Source organism: Oncorhynchus mykiss, chromosome 2 (genome assembly GCF_013265735.2).
Source record: "Oncorhynchus mykiss isolate Arlee chromosome 2, USDA_OmykA_1.1, whole genome shotgun sequence".
NCBI lineage: Eukaryota > Metazoa > Chordata > Actinopteri > Salmoniformes > Salmonidae > Oncorhynchus > Oncorhynchus mykiss.
In genome coordinates, this window is record NC_048566.1 from 70053541 (window position 1) to 70074204 (window position 20664).

Here is a 20664-nt window from a genome sequence, read left to right on the forward strand (position 1 = left end):
AGTGAGGATCTCTGAATGATCCAATGTTGACCTAAATGACTAATGATGATAAATACAATCCACCTGTGTGTAATCAAGTCTCCGTATAAATGCACCTGCACTGTGATAGTCTCAGAGGTCCGTTAAAAGCGCAGAGAGCATCATGAAGAACAAGGAACACACCAGGCAGGTCCGAGATACTGTTGTGAGGAAGTTTAAAGCCGGATTTGGATACAAAAATATTTCCCAAGCTTTAAACATCCCAAGGAGCACTGTGCAAGCGATAATATTGAAATGGAAGGAGTATCAGACCACTGCAAATCTACCAAGACCTGGCCGTCCCTCTAAACTTTCAGCTCATACAAGGAGAAGACTGATCAGAGATGCAGCCAAGAGGCCCATGATCACTCTGGATGAACTGCAGAGATCTACAGCTGAGGTGGGAGACTCTGTCCATAGGACAACAATCAGTCGTATATTGCACAAATCTGGCCTTTATGGAAGAGTGGCAAGAAGAAAGCCATTTCTTAAAGATATCCATAAAAAGTGTTGTTTAAAGTTTGCAACAAGCCACCTGGGAGACCCACCAAACATGTGGAAGAAGTTGCTCTGGTCAGATGAAACCAAAATTGAACTTTTTGGCAACAATGCAAAACGTTATGTTTGGCGTAAAAGCAACACAGCTCATCACCCTGAACACACCATCCCCACTGTCAAACATGGTGGTGGCAGCATCATGGTTTGGGCCTGCTTTTCTTCAGCAGGGACAGGGAAGATGGTTAAAATTGATGGGAAGATGGATGGAGCCAAATACAGGACCATTCTGGAAGAAAACCTGATGGAGTCTGCAAAAGACCTGAGACTGGGACGGAGATTTTTCTTCCAACAAGACAATGATCTAAAACATAAAGCAAAATCTACAATGGAATGGTTCAAAAATAAACATATCCAGGTGTTAGAATGGCCAAGTCAAAGTCCAGATCTGAATCCAATCGAGAATCTGTGGAAAGAACTGAAAACTGCTGTTCACAAATGCTCTCCATCCAACCTAACTGAGCTCGAGCTGTTTTGCAAGGAGGAATGGGAAGAAATGTCAGTCTCTCGATGTGCAAAACTGAGAGAGACATACCCCAAGCGACTTACAGCTGTAATCGCAGCAAAAGGTGGCGCTACAAAGTATTAACTTAAGGGGGCTGAATAATTTTGCACGCCCAATTTTTCAGTTTTTGATTTGTTAAAAAAGTTTGAAATATCCAATAAATGTCGTTCCACTTCATGATTGTGTCCCACTTGTTGTTGATTCTTCACAAAAAAATACAGTTTTATATATTTATGTTTGAAGCCTGAAATGTGGCAAAAGGTCGCAAAGTTCAAGGGGGCCGAATACTTTCGCAAGGCACTGTATGTATAGGGGTAGTATGAGAGATAGAGTAGAAAGAGATGTTCTTCGGTAATCCAAAGCTTCTGGAGATTTCTGAAGACAACGTGGCATAATGAATTTCCTTTCTTCCCATGAATTTGGCTGTAGCATTTGCACCGATTCGGCGACCCCACTAGAGGTCTTGACCTGGACTGCGTTAAAGGAAAAATTAACTTAGGGTTGCAAAGGGTCAAACTGAGACATTTCCGGAAATTTTCCATGGGAAGTTAATTTCGGTAAATTTGTTTAAATTCATTTTTTTAAAGTTATAAGCTAACAGTGAACCTTTTTTTTGTGGGGAACACATGAGGCAATTCTAGGTCTTGTGGCATATTTTGGTTAAACTATTCTCAATTCAATGGAATTGCAACCCTCTGCATGCACAGTGCATTCTTCCATCACATGTGCAGTACAGTTGATTCTCAAGATCTTGCACACTAATGAGATGCTATTGAGCCCACACTACTAAACTGTCTGAGCCAAGGACTAACATGCTTTCTGGTAAAATTTGATTACAATACCAGGTGGGGTGAATATATTTTATAACAAAAAAATGTTTGTTAACTAGTAAATTGTAGCCTACAGCAAAGTGAGTTTAAATAATTTCTAACTTGTTAACTATTTTTGCTAGTTAGGTTTTGCTATCAGATGAGTTTTAGCTTGCTTGAGCCTGCTAACTGGAGTGTTAATTCACCTGTTTCCATACATGTTTAAACATCTATCTTACAAAGGAATTGTTTAATCTAACTGCTTAACTATTTATCTGTAAATGGATTTGTATGTATTTATTTTTACTAAATGTTTTCCTAATCTTTACAGTAAAATGCCACGGGCACTATCTGATGTGTGGAGACATTACACTGCAGCTCAAGTAGAAGGAAAAGCTGTGTACATTTGCAAATACTGTGCCAACAAGCAACAAAAGTCCCTCTACTTCTATTCAAGGTGAAAATGATGACTCCGACATCTTATTGATAGCAACAGCTCATCGTCCTCCTGGAATCAGAAGTTTATTTTTTTACTCAGTGGAGGAATGTAGTCCGACAAATGCTGATGAATGTCTTGCTCGAGCTGTGTATGCAAATGGTTCACCTCTGATGCTCACAGGCAATGTGTATTGGAAGAGATTTCTGAATGTTCTTTACCCAGCATACAACCCTTCAACCAGACATGCTTTATCTACTCATTTGCTGGATGCAGAGTTCAAGTGAAGGTCAAGCAAATCAGAGAAAGCAGAACATTGCAATCCTCTGATGGTGGTCGAATGTTTGTGGGCAAGGAATAATTAACTACATCTCCACCCCTCAACCAGTATTCTACAAGAGCACAGACACAAGGGACAACAGCCACACCGGTCTCTACATTGCAAATGAGCTGAAGGCAGTCATTTATGACCTTGGACCACAGAAGGTATTTGCACCGGTAACAGACAATGCTGCGAACATGAAGGTTGCTTGGTCTACAGTGGAGGAGTCCTACCCCCACATTACACCCATTGGCTGTGCTGCTCATGCATTGAATCTGCTCCTCAAGGACATCCTGGCACTGAAAACAATAGATACACTCTACAAGAGAGCCAAGGAAATGGTTAGGTATGTGAAGGGTCATCAAGTTACAGCAGCAATCTACCTCACCAAGCAAAGAGAAGAATAAGAGCACCACATTGAAGCTGCCCAGCAACACCTGTTGGGGTGGTGTTGTCGTCATCTTTGACAGTCTCCTGGAGGGGAAGGAGTCTCTCCAAGAAATGGCCATATCATAGTCTGCCGATATGGACAGCCCCATTAAGAGGATCCTCCTGGATGATGTATTTTGGAAGAGAGTAGTAAGTAGCCTGAAACCTATAGCAGTAGCCATTGCACAGATTGAGGGAGACATTCCCACTGGGAATGTGATGAAAGAAAAGCTGAAATAAATCATTTTCTCAACTATTATTCTGACATTTCACATTCTTAAAATAAAGTGGTGATCCTAACTGACCTAAAACAGGGAATTAAATATCAGGAATTGTGAAACACTTTGTTCAAATGTATTTGGCTAAGGTGTATGTAAACTTCCGAGGTGTATACATACAGTTGAAGTCTGAAGTTTACATACACCTTAGCCAAAGACATTTAAACTCAGCTTCACAGGACTCGTTTGTGACTGTGTCACTTGCCACATCATCATGACGATGCAAAATGCATGTGACATTTTGCCTTTTGAAAATCAGATCTTGATAACTTGATTGATGACATGCAAAACATTTTGGAACGGTTTCAACAGTGGACTAATATAAAAAAAGTAACAAAAAGATAGTTTGAGTGGAGTTTTCCTTTAAGCAAGTAGCATGTTGTCCTTTACATGAACTTATCCTATAATCAAATCACAATTGTAGGCCTTAGCTAAGTGGGCTAACACAGTATTGTGACTTGCAGGAGACCTGGATCGAACCCAGTCAGTCACAAGAGCAAGATTAAATAGGAAGTGGAAAGGCTATCCTTAGAAGGGCTATGATGGGGTTATTCAACTATATTCTTATGGGGGCCAATTTGCAATTTGTGACACTCTGCTAACGTGTCATGCGTGGCCTGTAATCAGAGGGGAACAGAAGGCACATCCATGTTCCAGAGAGTCTTAGCTTTCAGGAATGGGGTCATAGTAGCTTATAGGCAAAACCGGTTCAAACGCTAGAGCTAAATTCATAGGAAGGATCAATTCAACATGCCACATTAGGTTCAGAAACCACTAGAGGCTTCCATTTACCACAGAGAGCGTTTGATTCTGTTCGCTTCTACCTTTCCTGGCTGGCAAAGTACCAGGATGTCGTCTCTGGTTTTGAATCTGAATTTAGAGAACTGAATTTGAAAACAAAATCTGAATGCATCTGAGAAGTTGAATATATGAAACTTTGATAGACTAGACAATGAATGAAATATCCGTCATATGGAAACTGAATATATAAATATTGAATTTCAAATTTTTCACTTAAATTGGAATTACATTTTCAAACTGAATGCAATTCAATTCTGTTTCAAATCATGAATACAAGTTCTATTTATGAATTCAATTATTCCATTTTTGCATTAGAAAATCCAAATTCAATCCAAATTCAAAATGGAATTCAAATATAAATTAATGTTGCCACTAAAATCACTCCATATTAGGGCATCTTCCCCACTGTTACTGCTGAGCTAAGTTGGGATCACTGTGTAAGCATTTCATGGCCCAACAACAAAATCCACCCAAATCCAAAGACATAAGTGTCTTATTTGTATAAGCTCACTCAACTAAATTCCAGGTCCTGTTAGTTGCTTTAACATCTGACGGCACTCGCCACAGGTCTTCATCACTTCTAAATTAGGCTGATAGCTGAAATTACTGGCCTCACATATCGACAGAAATGTCCATGAAAGGGGGATTGAACTGTACGGGACCAGTGGGACTGTAGAATGTAAAGTTTAACCCTGTGGTTAGTTCCATCATCTAGTGACCGTGGTAGAGCAGCACAGCAAGGGACCTGGACCCCCCTGAACCCAAGACTTCCTGTTTAATCCCCAGCTGGCCACTAAGAGGCTTATGTGTCACTAGATGCTGTAGCACTACAGTCCTGCTACTCTACGTGCAGCTTGGAGACACAGAACCAAGAGAAACTCATTGGCCAATTACTAAGTACATCAACACAGCATTCTCTCATTTCATACCCATTTACGTTCTCTTCTTCAACTCTTTACTATTTTAAATGTTGACATGTTGGAAATTTCAAAATTGATTTTTTTATTTTTTTTTTTTAAATCACTGCCTATCTGCAAATCCCAGGACAGAGACATGTATACTGTTACTAACTAAACACTTTGTTACAATATTTGATCATATAGGGTTGTCATGCCTTAGGCTTTGATCCATGCAAATAAGCCTGTACATCACTACGCATTACTTTAGTAAAGGTTTAGGCCAGAAGGTTCTGGTGGAGGGTGATGGCATTTCTGCACCAGTAAATTCACACTTTCAGCAGCAACATTTTGAATCTAAAATTATATAGCTAAAACATGGCAGCAGAGTTGGAGGAAATTTGCCTTATGACTGTGATGACAGTGAAGTTCCAACAACAATGCAGAATGCTGTAGCCTAATGCGGAGTTCATAACCAAGTGGGAAGATGGTATTTACCACATATGACTGAGAAAAATTCAATTGAACACCCCTCCAACTAGTAATTTCCCCTGGGAAACTTTATCATCCCTGAGCTCCGACTTCTTTCACACACAGCCCTCTGGCATCACCTACTAAGGAAATTACCTTGATAACAGCATTTTCGGGAATTTAATGCAACAAAACATTTATAAAAAGCAATTATGGTTTTTGTACACTATAATTTGTTTACAAACATGATAGCTGTACTTTTAGTTTATTGTTGACGCAGCTTCTTGGCCATTTGCCAGTCAGTGAGTTCAAAGCACGTGAATGCATCCAACTGGTATTTACGACTTCACAACTAGTAATTACCACTTTCCCACTGGGTTATGAACGCAGCATAATATCCCTTAATTTTTTGACCCCGACAAGTGACCTGAAATACTGACCTTATTACTCCAAAACAGTGTGTGTAGCGCAATAATTGGGATAGAGGTTAAGGAAAACACAATACATCAGAGCATAATTGGGAGTCCCATAGGGCGGTGCTCAATTGGCCCAGTGTTGTCCGGGTTTGGCCGCAGTAGGCCGTCATTGTAAATAAGAATTGGTTCTTAACTGACTTGCCTAATTAAATAAAAGGTTTTTTAAAAAAAAAGAAATGGGGGAAAAAAACTGTAAAAAAGAAAGACATAGCTGTTCATGTTTTAGGGAATTAATTAACTAAATCAATGATCTGGTCAAACCCTGGATAGCCTTATGGGTGGTCATATTACAGACTTCTATATGCCTTCATACTTTAAACATTTAGTGAACATGTTGAAGTGAGGCTCAAATTACCATGACATAAGATCTCTACAAGCAAATGTGAGCGAGAAATGAACTAGTCTAATTTCCGAACTTCCTTAACTACTCCATAAATAGGTTGATTTAATTTGGGTCTTACGGCCATGACAGGAGCTCTGAAAAGATAACGTCTAACAGAAATGTTAACTTCCTGTTTTGAACCAGGACATCAACAGCCATTGAGCAAAATCTGATAAACATCTGACGGGGAGTCTCGTCTCCTGCAGAGGGCCTTGTCCACAGTGCTGTCTGTACTGCCAGAGAACAACAGGGTTACTACAGCTGATAACCAAGCACTGGGATAGTCCTCCATTGTATACATTCAGTACAGATAGTAACCATATCCATGTGTGTTATGGTTTTGTAGCTCTGTGGTCTAGGCACATTGTAGCGATGACGTCCGTCTTTCTTCTGGCTTCCAAGTACATGCTCAATGTTTCCCCAGTGTCTTTACCACATGACAGCAGTGATTTCTTGTCCCGAGTCATTCAGTGTGTCACATTGGGCTCTCGAATGGCGCAGCGGTCTAAGGCATCGCATCTCAGTGCAAGAGGAGTCCCTGGTTCGAATCCAGGCTGTGTCACATCCGGCCGTGAGAGGGTAGTGCGTACGGTTTTATGGGCTTTCCTCTGACACCGCCTAGTATATAGTGATGTGATGGGGCCAAGCTTCCTGCCATCCAGGACCTATATACTAGGCGGTGTCAGAGGAAAGCCCATAAAATCGTCAAGCGACTCCAGTCACCCAAGTGACTGTTCTCTCTGCTACTGCACGGCAAGCGGTACCGAAACGTCAAGTGGGGCCAAGCTTCCTGCCATCTAGGACCTATATACTAGGCGGTGTCAGAGGAAAGCCCATAAAATCGTCAAGCGACTCCAGTCACCCAAGTGACTGTTCTCTCTGCTACTGCACGGCAAGCGGTACCGAAACGTCAAGTCTAGTACCAAAAGGCTCCTTAACACTTTCTACCCCCAAGACATAAGACTGCTGAACAATTAATCAAATGGCCACTGGACAGCAAGCGGTACCGAAACGTCAAGTCTAGTACCAAAAGGCTCCTTAACACTTTCTACCCCCAAGACATAAGACTGCTGAACAATTAATCAAATGGCCATTTGTTTTGTACACTGCTGCTGTTAATCATCTATGCGGTCACTTCACCCATTCCATTTTTGGACACCGATTTGGCCAATATTTATTTTTTTACACCTCTTTACACCACTAGGCAAGTCAGTTAAGAACACATTCTTATTTTCAATTACGGCCTAGGAACGGTGGGTTAACTGCCTCGTTCAGGGGCAGAACTACACCTTTTCACCTTGTCAGCTCGGGGGACCCAATCTTGCAACCTTACAGTTAACTAGTCCAATGCTATAACCATCTGCCTCTCGTTGCACTCCACGAGGAGACTGCCTGTTACGCGAATGCAGTAAGCCAAGGTAAGTTGCTAGCTAGCATTAAATTTATCTTATAAAAAACAATCAATCATAATCACTAGTTAACTACACATGGTTGATGATATTACTAATTTATCTAGCGTGTCCTGCATTGCATATAATCTGACTGAGCATACAAGCATACAAGTATCTGACTGAGCGGTGGTAGGCAGCAGCAGGCTAGTAAGCATTCATTCAAACAGCACTTTTGTGCATTTTGCCAGCAGCTATTCGTTGTGCGTCAAGCATTGCGCTGTTTATGACTTCAAGCCTATCAACTCCCGAGATGAGGCTGGTGTAACCGATGTGAAATGGCTAGCTAGTTAGCGGGGTGCGCGCTAATAGAGTTTCAAACGTCACTCGCTCTGAGACTTGGAGTGGTTGTTCCCCTTGCTCTGCATGGGTAACGCTGCTTCGAGGGTGGCTGTTGTCATTGTGTTCCTGGTTCGAGCCCAGTGAGGAGCGAGGAGAGGGACGGAAGTTATACTCTTACACTGGCAATACTAAAGTGCCTATAAGAACATCCAATAGTCAAAGGTTAATGAAATACAAATGGTATAGAGGGAAATAGTCCTATAATAACTAACTATAACCTAAAACTTCTTACCTGGGAATATTGAAGACTCGTTAAAAGGAACCTCCAGCTTGTTCTCATGTTCTAAGCAAGGAACTTAAACGTTAGCTTTCTTACATGGCACATATTGCACTTTTACTTTCTTCTCCAACACTTTGTTTTTGCATTATTTAAAACCAAATTGAACATGTTTCATTATTTATTTGAGGCTAAATTGATTTTATTGATACATTATATTAAGTTAAAATAAGTGTTAATTCAGTATTGTTGTAATTGTCATTAACACACACACACACACACACACACACACACAAAATGGTCCGATTAATCGGTATCGGCTTTTTTGGTCCTCCAATAAATCGGTATCGGAGTTGAAAAAAAATCATAAATGGTCGACCTCTAGGCCAAATTACCTGTACCCCTGCAGACTGGCTCGGTACCGGTACCTCCTGCGATTATTATTGTGTTACTTTTTAAATTAGTTTATTTAGTAAATATTTTCTGAACTACACTGCTCAAAAAAATAAAGGGAACACTTTATGTAACTCCAAGCCAATCACACTTCTGTGAAATCAAACTGTCCACTTAGAAAGCAACACTGATTGACAATAAATGTCACATGCTGTTGTGCAAATGGAATAGACAACAGGTGGAAATTATAGGCAATTAGCAAGACACCCCAATAAAGGAGTGGTTCTGCAGGAGGTGACCACAGACCACTTCTCAGTTCCTATGCTTCCTGGCTGATGTTTTGGTCACTTTTGAATGCTGGCGGTGCTTTCACTCTAGTGGTAGCATGAGACGGAGTCTACAACCCACACAAGTGGCTCAGGTAGTGCAGTTCATCCAGGATGGCACATCAATGCGAGCTGTGGCAAGAAGGTTTGCTGTGTCTGTCAGCGTAGTGTCCAGAGTGTGGAGGTGCTACCAGGAGACAGGCCAGTACATCAGGAGACTTGGAGGCCGTAGGAGGGCAACAACCCAGCAGCAGGACCGCTACCTCCGCAAGACAATGCTAGACCTCATGTGGCTGGAGTGTGTCAGCAGTTCCTGCAAGAGGAAGGCATTGATGCTATGGACTGGCCCGCCCATTCCCCAGACCTGAATCCAATTGAGCACATCTGGGACATTAGTCCAGGTCTGGGAGGAGATCCCTCAGGAGACCATCCGCCACCTCATCAGGAGCATGCCCAGGCGTTGTAGGGAGGTCATACAGGCACGTGGAGGCCACACACACACACACACACTACTGAGCCTCATTTTGACTTGTTTTAAGGACATTACATCAAAGTTGGATCAGCCTGTAGTGTGGTTTTCCACTTTAAATTTTGAGTGAGACTCCAAATCCAGACCTCCATGGGGGTTGATAAATTTGATTTCCATTGATAATTTTTGTATGATTTTGTTGTCAGCACATTCAACTATGTAAAGAAAAAAGTATTTAATAAGAATATTTCATTCATTCAGATCTAGGATGTGTTATTTTAGTGTTCCCTTTATTTTTTTGAGCAGTGTATATATACACCGAATTGTTGGTTAAGGGCTTGTAAGTAAACATTTCATGGTAAAGTCTACACTTGTATTCGGCGCATGTGATGAATACAGTTTGATTTGATTGTGAGTCCCATAGGGCTGCGCACAATTGGCCCAGCGTCGTCTGGGTTTGGCCGGGGCAGGCCGTCATTGTAAATAATAGTTTGTTCTTAACTGACTTGCCTAGTTAAATAAAGGTTACATTTAAAAAAATAATAAACAAAACATGAGGTTGTGTCAGTGTGAGCCCACCCACGCACAAGATTTTGAACAAGAGTCACAAGCCTTAGATCTAAACAACACTCAAGTGCAGTTCACAGGACCTGTAAAGGACAGCGACCTTGCAGACCACCAAAACAGATTTCACTACAAATGGTGAACTTATTGCAGTGACACTGTTTGTATTTTTACACATTAAATTTTCAGTTAAGTCTTCCTCCCCAGAAAAAAAAAATCACTTGAGCCATGTCATAAGCAAGTTATACATCAAGTAGTTTCGCCCAGAAGTGCGACCATTATCAACCTAATTGCTATGAGAGAGGAAGAAACAGAAAAGGTACAAAAAGCCCTCAGGAAGAAACACACGCCATTTGCAATGGATCACTGACACAAGGTTCACAATATTGCAACAGGATCACAAGACACTGTTGTCCCTGTGGTAGAAACACAGCGGAGAAACATTACGGCAGCAAGTGGGTATTTCAGTCAGTGAGGCGCTGCCTGACTTACAATTTCAGAGTCAGACGCAAAGCTGACTTTACGAACATCTCTCTCCATTCAACAGCCAGGCCATTCGCTGCACAGAGACTAAACTGATTACACAACCGTGCCTGCTGCGACACAGAGAACTTGCCAAGACATGCAGGCAGGTTTCTGTTTTGCCCTAACAGCCCAGTCAAAGCCAAGAGCATCCACACAGGTACAGGGAAGACAGAGGGAGTCCGTTAGAGGAATAGAGAGGGAAAGGGAAATTGGATACGTAGTCAGATGCACAACTGAATGCATTCAACAGAATTGTGTTTTAGGCATTTAACCCAACCCCTCTGAATCAGAAATAGGTAAAGAGAGAGTGACAAAAAAAAAGGAGGCTGTGGTAACAACAGGCATGTCTGTGATTGGCAAGGACTGCATTGCCAGAGGTACCTGTGTGGGTACCATTTCATCTTTGGGAATCTCTGGCATGTCCTTTTCATTTCTGAAGTCTAAACCCTCTATATTTGATTATACCTGAAACCCCAAATGTGCTTATCACTAACACATAGGCATCAAAGAACAGACAGCTGCAAGTGTACTGAGTTTATAAGCTTACGCTTGTTCTGTTGTACTTGTTTTTGCATTAGCATTTTTACAGGAACACGTGTAGCCTTTATATGGGCAGCAAAACCATGGGTGTACAAAGCATTTCATGCATCTGTCAGTATGTATGTAATGTAATGTATATATTATTTTCCTTCGATATTTTGCTTGTGGTTTATGCCTGCATAATAGCTGTGCCCGGTCAGAGAGTGAGTCACCAACTCAGTACTGCTGCTCTATAATAGCATGTCGTAACCACACAGTAATTAAAAACACTGGAGAAAGACACTGCAGAAATAGCGACTGCTGAATCACACACCAATCACTACACACCTAATGATACTCATCAACGAGATACCTTGTGGTTAAGCCATATTACGTAGCCTGTCATTGGCCCCCACGGTGCGTGCTTTAAGGAGCTGTGATTCCGAGTCAGTTCCAACTACTCAAAATAACTCATTTACTGTGTTTTACTTCCTAAATGGACTCAGTATATAGAACTTCACTGAAATCATAATTCATTCTGGATCAATTTATTTTTTTGTAGTCCCAAATATCTTGAGAGCAACGTTTACCTGAAAAATAAAATGGAAACGTTTTGCATTTCTACCACTTGCGTCCAGCTGAATCGCATCATATATGCAGTGTGTTGTTTTAGATATTGCTCTAATATACACGGATTAAAAATATGAACGCAACATGTAAAGTGTTGGTCCCATGTGTCATGAGCTGAAATTAAAGATCCCAGCAATTCTCCATACGCACAAAAAGCTTACTTCTAAAATTGAGGAGAAATTTGTTTACATCCCTGTTCGTGAGCATTTCTCCTTTGCCAAGATAATCCAGGTGTGGCATATCAAGAAGCTGATTAAACAGCACAATCATTACACAGGTGCCCCTTGTGTTAGGGAAAATAAAAAGCCACTAAAATGTGCAAGTTTGTCACACAACACAATGCCACAGATGTCCCAAGTTGTGGGAGCGTGCAATTGGCATGCTGACTGCAAGAATGCCCACCAGAGCTGTTGCCAGAGAATTTAATGTTCAGCACTCTACCACAAGCCACCTCCCAACATAAATTTAGAGAATTTGCCAGCACATCCAACCCGGCCTCACAACTGTAGACCACGTGTATGGCTTTGTGTGGGTGAGTGGTTTGCTAATATCAACGTTGTGAACAGAGTGCCCCATGGTGGTGGTGGGGTTATGGTATGTGCAGGCATAAGCTACAGACAACGAACACAATTGCATTTTATCCATCTCGTGACGAGATCCTGAGGCTCTTTACTTTTAAGGTACAGTGGGGCAAAAAAATATTTAGTCAGCCACCAATTGTGCAAGTTCTCCCACTTAAAAAGATGAGGCCTGTAAATGTATCATCATAGGTACACATCAACTATGACAGACAAAATGAGAAGAAAAAAAACCCCAGAAAATCACATTGTAGGATTTTTTTATGAATTTGCAAATTCTTGACCAATAAAATGCAAATGAATTACTTAAAAATCATACAATGTGATTTTCTGGATTTGTTTTAGATTCCGTCTCTCACAGTTGAAGTGTACCTATGATACAAATTACAGACCTCTACATGCTTTGTAAGTAGGAAAACCTGCAAAATCAACAGTGTATCAAATACTGGTTCTCCCCACTGTATATGGTGATTGGCATCTAAACTTTCAGTATTACCACGACGACCAAAACACAGTTCATCTTTCAATCCCCCACGTGGGTATAACCAATGAGGAGATGGCATGTGGGTATCTGCTGAGGAGATGGGAGAGGCAGGACTTGCAGTGCAATCTGCGTCACAAATAGAAATTACTTCTATTTTAGCGCTTGGCAACGTTGACGCGAGCGAGCAGTGTGGGTACAATAATTGAATAATATAGATTTCTAAATTTACTTTGCAAAGCACACAACGCGAGCAGTGTAGTGAGGGTGTTAGGTAAAGCTGTACAGTGCAATATGAATTTCAATACACACAATAGGCTAACTAGGGATGTTATTTTCCATACAACACTCCTTCCGTGGCCTCCAACTGCTCTTAAATGCTAGTAAAACGAAAAGCATGCTCTTCAACCGATCGATGCCCGCACCCGCCCGCCCGACTAGCATCCACTACTCTGGACGGTTCTGACTTAGAATATGTGGACAACTATAAATACCTAGGTGTCTGGCTAGACTGGAAACTCTCCTTCCAGACTCATTAAGCATCTCCAATCCAAAATTAAATATTTCACAACAAAGCCTCCTTCACTCATGCTGACAAAACATACCCTCGTAAAACTGACTATCCTACCGATCAATGACTTCGGCGAGCTCATTTAAAAAATAGCCTCCAACACTCTACTGAGCAAATTGGATGCAGTCTATCACAGTGCCATCCGTTTTGTCACCAAAGCCCTATATACTACCCACCACTGCAACCGGTATGCTCTCGTTGGCTGGTCCTCGCTTCATATTCGTCGCCAAACCCACTGGCTCCAGGTCATCTAAGTCTTTGCCAGGTAAAGCTCCGCCTTATCTCAGCTCACTGGTCACCATAGAAACACCCACCTGTAGCACGCACTCCAGCAGGTATATTTCACTGGTCATCCCCAAAGCCAACACCTACTTTGGCCGCCTGTCCTTCCAGTTCTCTGCTGCCAATGACTGGAATGAACTACAACATTTTTTTTTTAAATCACTGACGTTGGAGACTTATATCTCACTAACTTTAAGCATCAGCTATCAGAGCTGCTTACTGATCGCTGCAACTGTACAGTACACAGCCCATCCAACCAACTACCTACCTCATCCCCAGATTTGTTTTTCTGCTCTTTTGCACACCAGTATCTCTACATGCACATCATCATCTGCACATCTATCACTCCAGTGTTAATTGCTAAACTGTAATTATTTCGCCACTATGGACTATTTAATGCCTTACCTCCTTACTTCATTTGCACACAATGTAAACAGATTTTTCTATTGTGTTATTGACTGTACGTTTGTTTATCCCATGTGTAACGCTGATGTTTTTGTCGCACTGATTTGCTTCATCTTGGCCAGGTTGCAGTTGCAAATGAGAACTTGTTCTCAACTGGCCTACCTGGTTAAATAAAGGTGAAATAAAAAATAAATAAAAATTCACAGTCACAGTCCCACAATAAGAGCTACAACGCTAATATTTGCCTAAACACTTCACATGTGTTCTGTGGGTGTCACCGAGTAGACTGATGCCCCATTTCATTGCTTCACATTCCAACCTTTTCGAACACTATCTAGTCTAAATATGGCATGATTCCACCAATTGTAACTTTCTGCATCACTTTCAAAGAGGTAGTCAAAAGTATATGAAATACAAATCGTATAGAGAGAAATAGTCCTATAATAACTACAACTTCTTACCTGGGAATATTGAAGACTCATGTTAAAAGGAACCTCCAGCTTTCATATGTTCTCATGTTCTGAGCAAGGAACTTAAACATTAGCTTTCTTACATGGCACATATTGCACTTTTACTTTCTTCTCCAACACTTTGTTTTTGCATTATTTAAACCAAATTGAACATGTTTCATTATTTATTTGACGCTAAATTGATTTTATTGATGTATTATATTAAGTTAAAATAAGTGTTCATTCAGTATTGCTGTAATTGTCATTATTACAATAAAAATAATTCAAAAATAATCAAATAAATAAATTAAAATTAAAAAAAATTACAAGTTTTAAAAATATAAATAAATAAAATAAATAGGCCGATTAATCTGTAGCGGATTTTTTTGGTCCTCCAATAATCGGTATCGGCGTTGAAAAATCAGAATCGGTCAACCTCTAATCACCACCACATAACTGTAAATCCTGCAGCTTGAAAAAGCTCAAGGAGCTTGACAACTACACTGTGGTCTCTTCTTTTCTCTGTGAGTTCGGCTGCCTCGTAGCACAGTGTTCTGAAGTAGACTGGGCTGGTCTACCCTGCACTCTGTGGCTTCTAAGTTGTTCTGATTAGAGCATTCATTGTTCTCCCAATGTAGCAGAGTCTCTTGAGGGTTTGTGCCAATGAAATGATAAAGAGATTAGTATTGTCAAGTAATGATTGACAGTGAACCAACAACACTCAACAAGAGCCAAACACTAATTGCATCCATAATTATTTTTTTAAGTGGTAGATATGACTGTGTACACAAGCAATTACCCTGCGGGTGAGTTTGGGTGCATGTGTGATGTGCATGTGAGAGAGAGAGAAAGGGGACATTTAATTGGCATTCCAACTTCCGAACACAGCCACCCAGAGGAAGTCATCAACTGCCGAGGGCCCTGGTGTTGAGGAGCAGAGGGCATGCTGGGAGAGGCCAATTGTACCCTACTAGGTTGACAGTCAGGCCGTGTATTTTATGTACGCGGATGGTCATTCAAGAACCCTAAAAAGTGCTCTGGTCTGAAACCAGGTGCATAAAATTGAATCATCATAAAATCAAAGATTCATCTCAGTTCTGTTTCTCCTTGACCCTAGTATCAAAAGAAATGTGTACCCCGAGTATAGAAAACATTATGAACACCTGACCAGGTGAATCCAGGTGAAAGCTATGATCCTTATTGATGTCCCTTGTTAAATCCACTTCAAATCGGTGTAGATTAAGGGGAGGAGACAGGTTAAAGAAGGATTTTTAATCCCAAGACAGTTGAGACATTGATTGTGTATGTGTGCCATTCAGAGGGTGAATGGGCATGACAACATTTAAGTGCCTTTGAACAGGGTTTGGTAGTAGGTGCTAGGCACACCGGTTTGTGTAAAGCATTGCAACACTGCCGTTTTTTTTTTATGTTTTTTTTTTACACTCAACAGTTTCCCGTGTAGATCAAGAATGTTCCACCACCAAAAGCACATCCAGCTAACGTAAAACAACTGTGGGAAGCACTGGTATCCCTGTGGAACACCTTCTACAACTTGTAGAGTAAATGCCCAGACAAATTGAGTCCATTCTGAGGGCAAAAGGAAGCGGGGTATGGAATATGTTCCTAATGTTTGGGTATAACCAGTGTATACAACAGTATTGCTGAAGACAGTTTGTAGTTTGAGATGTATTGTGAATAAATCAAACAAAACACATGGTCTGGAGTGCATACACTGAACAAAAATATAAAACGCAACATGTAGTATGGTCTCATGTTTTATGAGCTGAAATAAAATAAAAAATCTCAGAAATGTTACATGTGCACAAAAAGCATATTTCTCTCAAATGTTGTGTACAAAGTTGTATACATTCCTGTTAGTGAGCATTTCTCCTTTGCCGAGATGATCCAGCCACCTGACAGATGTGGCATATCAAGAAACTGATTTCTTAAAAGCTTCCGGATTAGAGTCCCGCTCTTGAAAGTGGCAGCTCAAGCCTTTAGCTCAGTGCGGATGTTGCCTGTAATCCATGGCTTCTGGTATGTATGTACGGTCACTGTGGGGACGACGTCATTGATGCACTTATTGATGAAGCCAATGACTGATGTGGTGTATTCCTCAATGCCATCTGAGGAATCCCGGAACACATGAGAGCACCAGCTGTTCCGGAAAACTGTGATCATACTCTCCACAGCCGATGTGAGTAAGACCTTTAAACAGGTCAACATTCACAAGGCCGCAGGGCCAGACGGATTACAAGGACGTGTACTGTGAGGATGCGCTGACCAACTGGCAAGTCTTCACTGACATTTTCAACTTCTCCCTGTCTGAGTCTGTAATACCAACATGTTTTAAGCAGACCACCATTGTCCCTGTGCCCAAGAACACTAAGGTAACCTGCCAAAATGACTACCGACCCGTAGCACTCACGTCTGTAGCCATGAAGTGCTTTGAAAGGATGGTCATGGCTCATATCACCATTATCACAGAAACCCTAGACCTGCTCCAATTTGGATACCGCCCCAACAGATCCACAGATCTACTCCACACTGCCCTTTCACACCTGGACAAAAGGAACACCTATGTGAGAATGCTATTAATTGACTACAGCTCAGCGTTCAACACCATAGTATCCTCAAAGCTCATCAATAAGTTAAGGACCCTGGGACTAAACACCTCTCTCTGCAAGTGGATCCTGGACTTCCTGACAGGCCACCCCCAGGTGGTAAGGGTAGGTAAAAACATATCTGCCATGCTGATCCTCAACCCAAGGGGCCCCTCAGGGGTGTGTGCTCAGACCCCTCTTGTACTCCCTGTTCACTCATGACTGCGCGGCCAAGCACGACACCAACGCCATCTTTAAGTTTGCCGATGACACAACAGTGTTAGGTCTGATCACCGACAAGACAGCCTATAGGGAGGTCAGAGACCTGGCCGTGTGGTGCCAGGACAACAACCTCAACGTGATGAAGACTAAAGGAGATGATTGTGGACTACAGGAAAAAGAGGACCGAGCACACGCCCATTCTCATCAATGGGGCAGTAAAGGAGCAGGTTGAGAGCTTCAAGTTCCTTAGTGTCCAACAATCTAACATGTTCCAAGCACACCAAGACAGTCGTGAAGTGGGCACGACAAAACCTATTCCCCCTCAAGAGACTGAAAAGATTTGGCATGGGTCCTCAGATCCGCAAGAAGGTTATATCACTGCCTGGTATGGCAACTGCTCGGCCTCTGACCGCAAGGCACTACAGAGGGTAGTGCGAACGGCCCAGTACATCACTGGGGCCAAGCTTCCTGCCATCCAGGACCTCTATACCAGGCGGTGTCAGAGGAAGGCCTTAAAATTGTCAGACTCCAGCCACCCTGTTCTCTCTGCTACCACACGGCAAGCGGTACCGGAACGCCAATTCTAGGTCAAAGAAGTTTCTAAACAGCTTCTACCCCTCAACCATAAGACTCCTGAACATCTAATCAAATGGCTACCCAGACTATTTGCATTGCACCCCCCACACCGCTACTACTCTCGGTTGATATCATCTATGCATAGTCACTTTAATAACTCTACCTACATGTACATACTACCTCAACTAACCGGTGCCCCCGCACAGACTCTGTACTGGTACCACCGTGTATAGTCTCACTATTGTTATTTTACTGCAGCTCTTTAATTACTTGTTATTTTACTTGTTATTCTTACAAAAAAAATAATTTGAAACTGCATTGTTGGTTTGGTGCTCGTACGTAAGCATTTCACTGTAAGGTCTACACCTGTTGTACTCGGCACGTGACTAATACAATTGGATTTGAGATCCTGAGGCCCATTGTCATGCCATTCATCTGCTGCCATTACCTCAAAATGGCATAGAAAAAAAGCATTGCACTCCTGGAGCTTAACACGTCCATCTGTGACGTTTCATTTGAACCAAGACTACAGCAGCCAATCAGAGCCGTGTTCTATCCCATGCTTCCCACACCTGTTGTTGGCAATTCTCCCAAGTGATGTTGTGAGTAGCCTCGTTCGTTAGGGGGAGATATGAACAGAGACGAAGAAAATGCAGTCCCAGAAATAATTACCGCAAAAGGATCAGTTGTTTGGGCTTATTGAAATGACACAAAATACTATAGCAACAACACGGGTCACAAGCAACTTATTCCACCATTTGAAACACAGCCATGTTATTAATACAGCATGAAAACAAAACAAATTGGGCAGAGGCTAACAAGCATCATAACAAGAGCAAAGCCCAGGCAACAACCCATTATGGAATATTTTGCAAACACAACTCCCTATGCAAAACACGTACTGAGGGAATGAAATAAGATGCCATAATGTACCACATCCCAAAAGACATGGCCCCAAATTCAACAAAGTAGATTCAAGTAGATGGTTTACACTCTGGACAAGAATTACAAAATGCCATGTACAGGAAATGTCATGCCAAAACAGGTGTACCATTTCGCGAGAACAAGTGGAGCCCTATATGTCATTGACACTGTACTACATCGATGCCGACTGGAAGCTGCGCAGCAGGTGCTTGCAGACCGCCCACTTTCCAGAGGACCACACTGCAGAGATAATATCCCAGGGGCTGTGGGACTCGTTAGCAGCCTGGAATCCGCCAGAGGAGAAGCAGGTGTGCATCACAATGGACAGTGGGGCAAAGATCTTTAAAGCCACCAACCTAAACAGGTGGATGAGGTTGCAGTGTCTTGGACATCGACTTCACCTCACCATTGGTGTGTAATTGTAATAAAGTTAAATATAAATTTAGCAAAAAGTTATGCCTACATTTTGATTGCATTTGGAGCAAATAATATGCTGCAATTACCAAACACCATTATACTTGAACTTGGATGAAATACTATTGCATTTAAATCTGAAGAAATAAATGCATGTTTAAAATACAGGTCTCTTTCTGTAGAAGTGTTTCATCATCTTATTAATCATATTCTGGATCACCTGGTAGCCAAATAACTTAGGCTAATATATTGTGGCAATTCCTGTACATGGTGTAAAAAGGGCACTAACGGAGAGTAACTGAACACCTCCCCAAAAAATAAATGTATAATTATTGCAAAAAAAAAAGAAAAGAAAAAAAAAGGGTAAATTTATCACGCTATGGATTTTTGACCATATCATCCAGCTCTACTGTGGGCACAGAGGGACACGTGTAGGTCAGTGTTGGTCTTACACATGGGTTACACTGCCATCCTCATATCCCAAACATAACACCACTCATTCCTCCCATGACCAGTCTCTACAAAACCACTTCACGCTATCACGTTAACAACAAACCTATTTCAGAAGGCAGAGGGATTTTTCACTGCCATGACAGCCTGGCCAGCCTCTTGTGTGTGTACAGCCCACTGAGAGAAAAAGACTCCTATCCTACTTCCCTGTCTATATCCCTTTTATCATAATTGTTTTTGTTGATCGAATCATTGGCTAAATTAAGCCCCCTGACGGCAGTCAAGCCCTTGCACAAAGGGCAGATTGTGTGGCCCTGGCTTGGTACTACCCAGAAGGCAGAGTTTCCCACATTCTGTTCAGACTGGGGCTACTACTTCCAGAAGAGGCACGGGGCTGAGCTGGCCATTGGATAAAACATTGTCATAGCCAACAAGATCATATCGAGAAAGGACATTTTGTTCATAGGCCATAACTGTAACAATAGGAATATAACTCTCTCAAATCTATTAACATACAGGTAACTGCCAAAATATATTAAATGAGGGACAAAGTATATTGAAAGCAGGTGCGATTCCTGAGATAATTAAGCAATTAACATCCTCATGCTTAGGGTCATGTATAAAAATGCCCAGTTGCCCAATATTGTGGCTATCATGGCTAGAAGAGATCTCAGTGACTTTGAAAGAGGAGTCTCAAAGGAGCATAGGGTGTGTGTCTCAGTCACCAGATCTCAACCCAATTTAACACATCTGGGATATTCTGGAGCGACGCCTGAGACTGCGTTTTCGACCACCAACAAAACACCAAATGATGGAATTCCAGACATGTATAATCTATGCCAACGTGCATTGCCCTTTTAAGACGCTTTATGTTGGGGTTTCCTGTATTTTGGCAGTT

At 41.7% G+C, this 20664-nt stretch overlaps 1 protein-coding gene across 1 annotated transcript in view; it reads right to left on the reverse strand.

The window, feature by feature from the left end:
* The window catches only part of LOC110494967 (rho family-interacting cell polarization regulator 1), an 80536-nt gene that overhangs the window by 58451 nt on the left and 1421 nt on the right, over positions 1-20664 (reverse strand). The gene's annotated exons all lie outside the window — the stretch shown is intronic.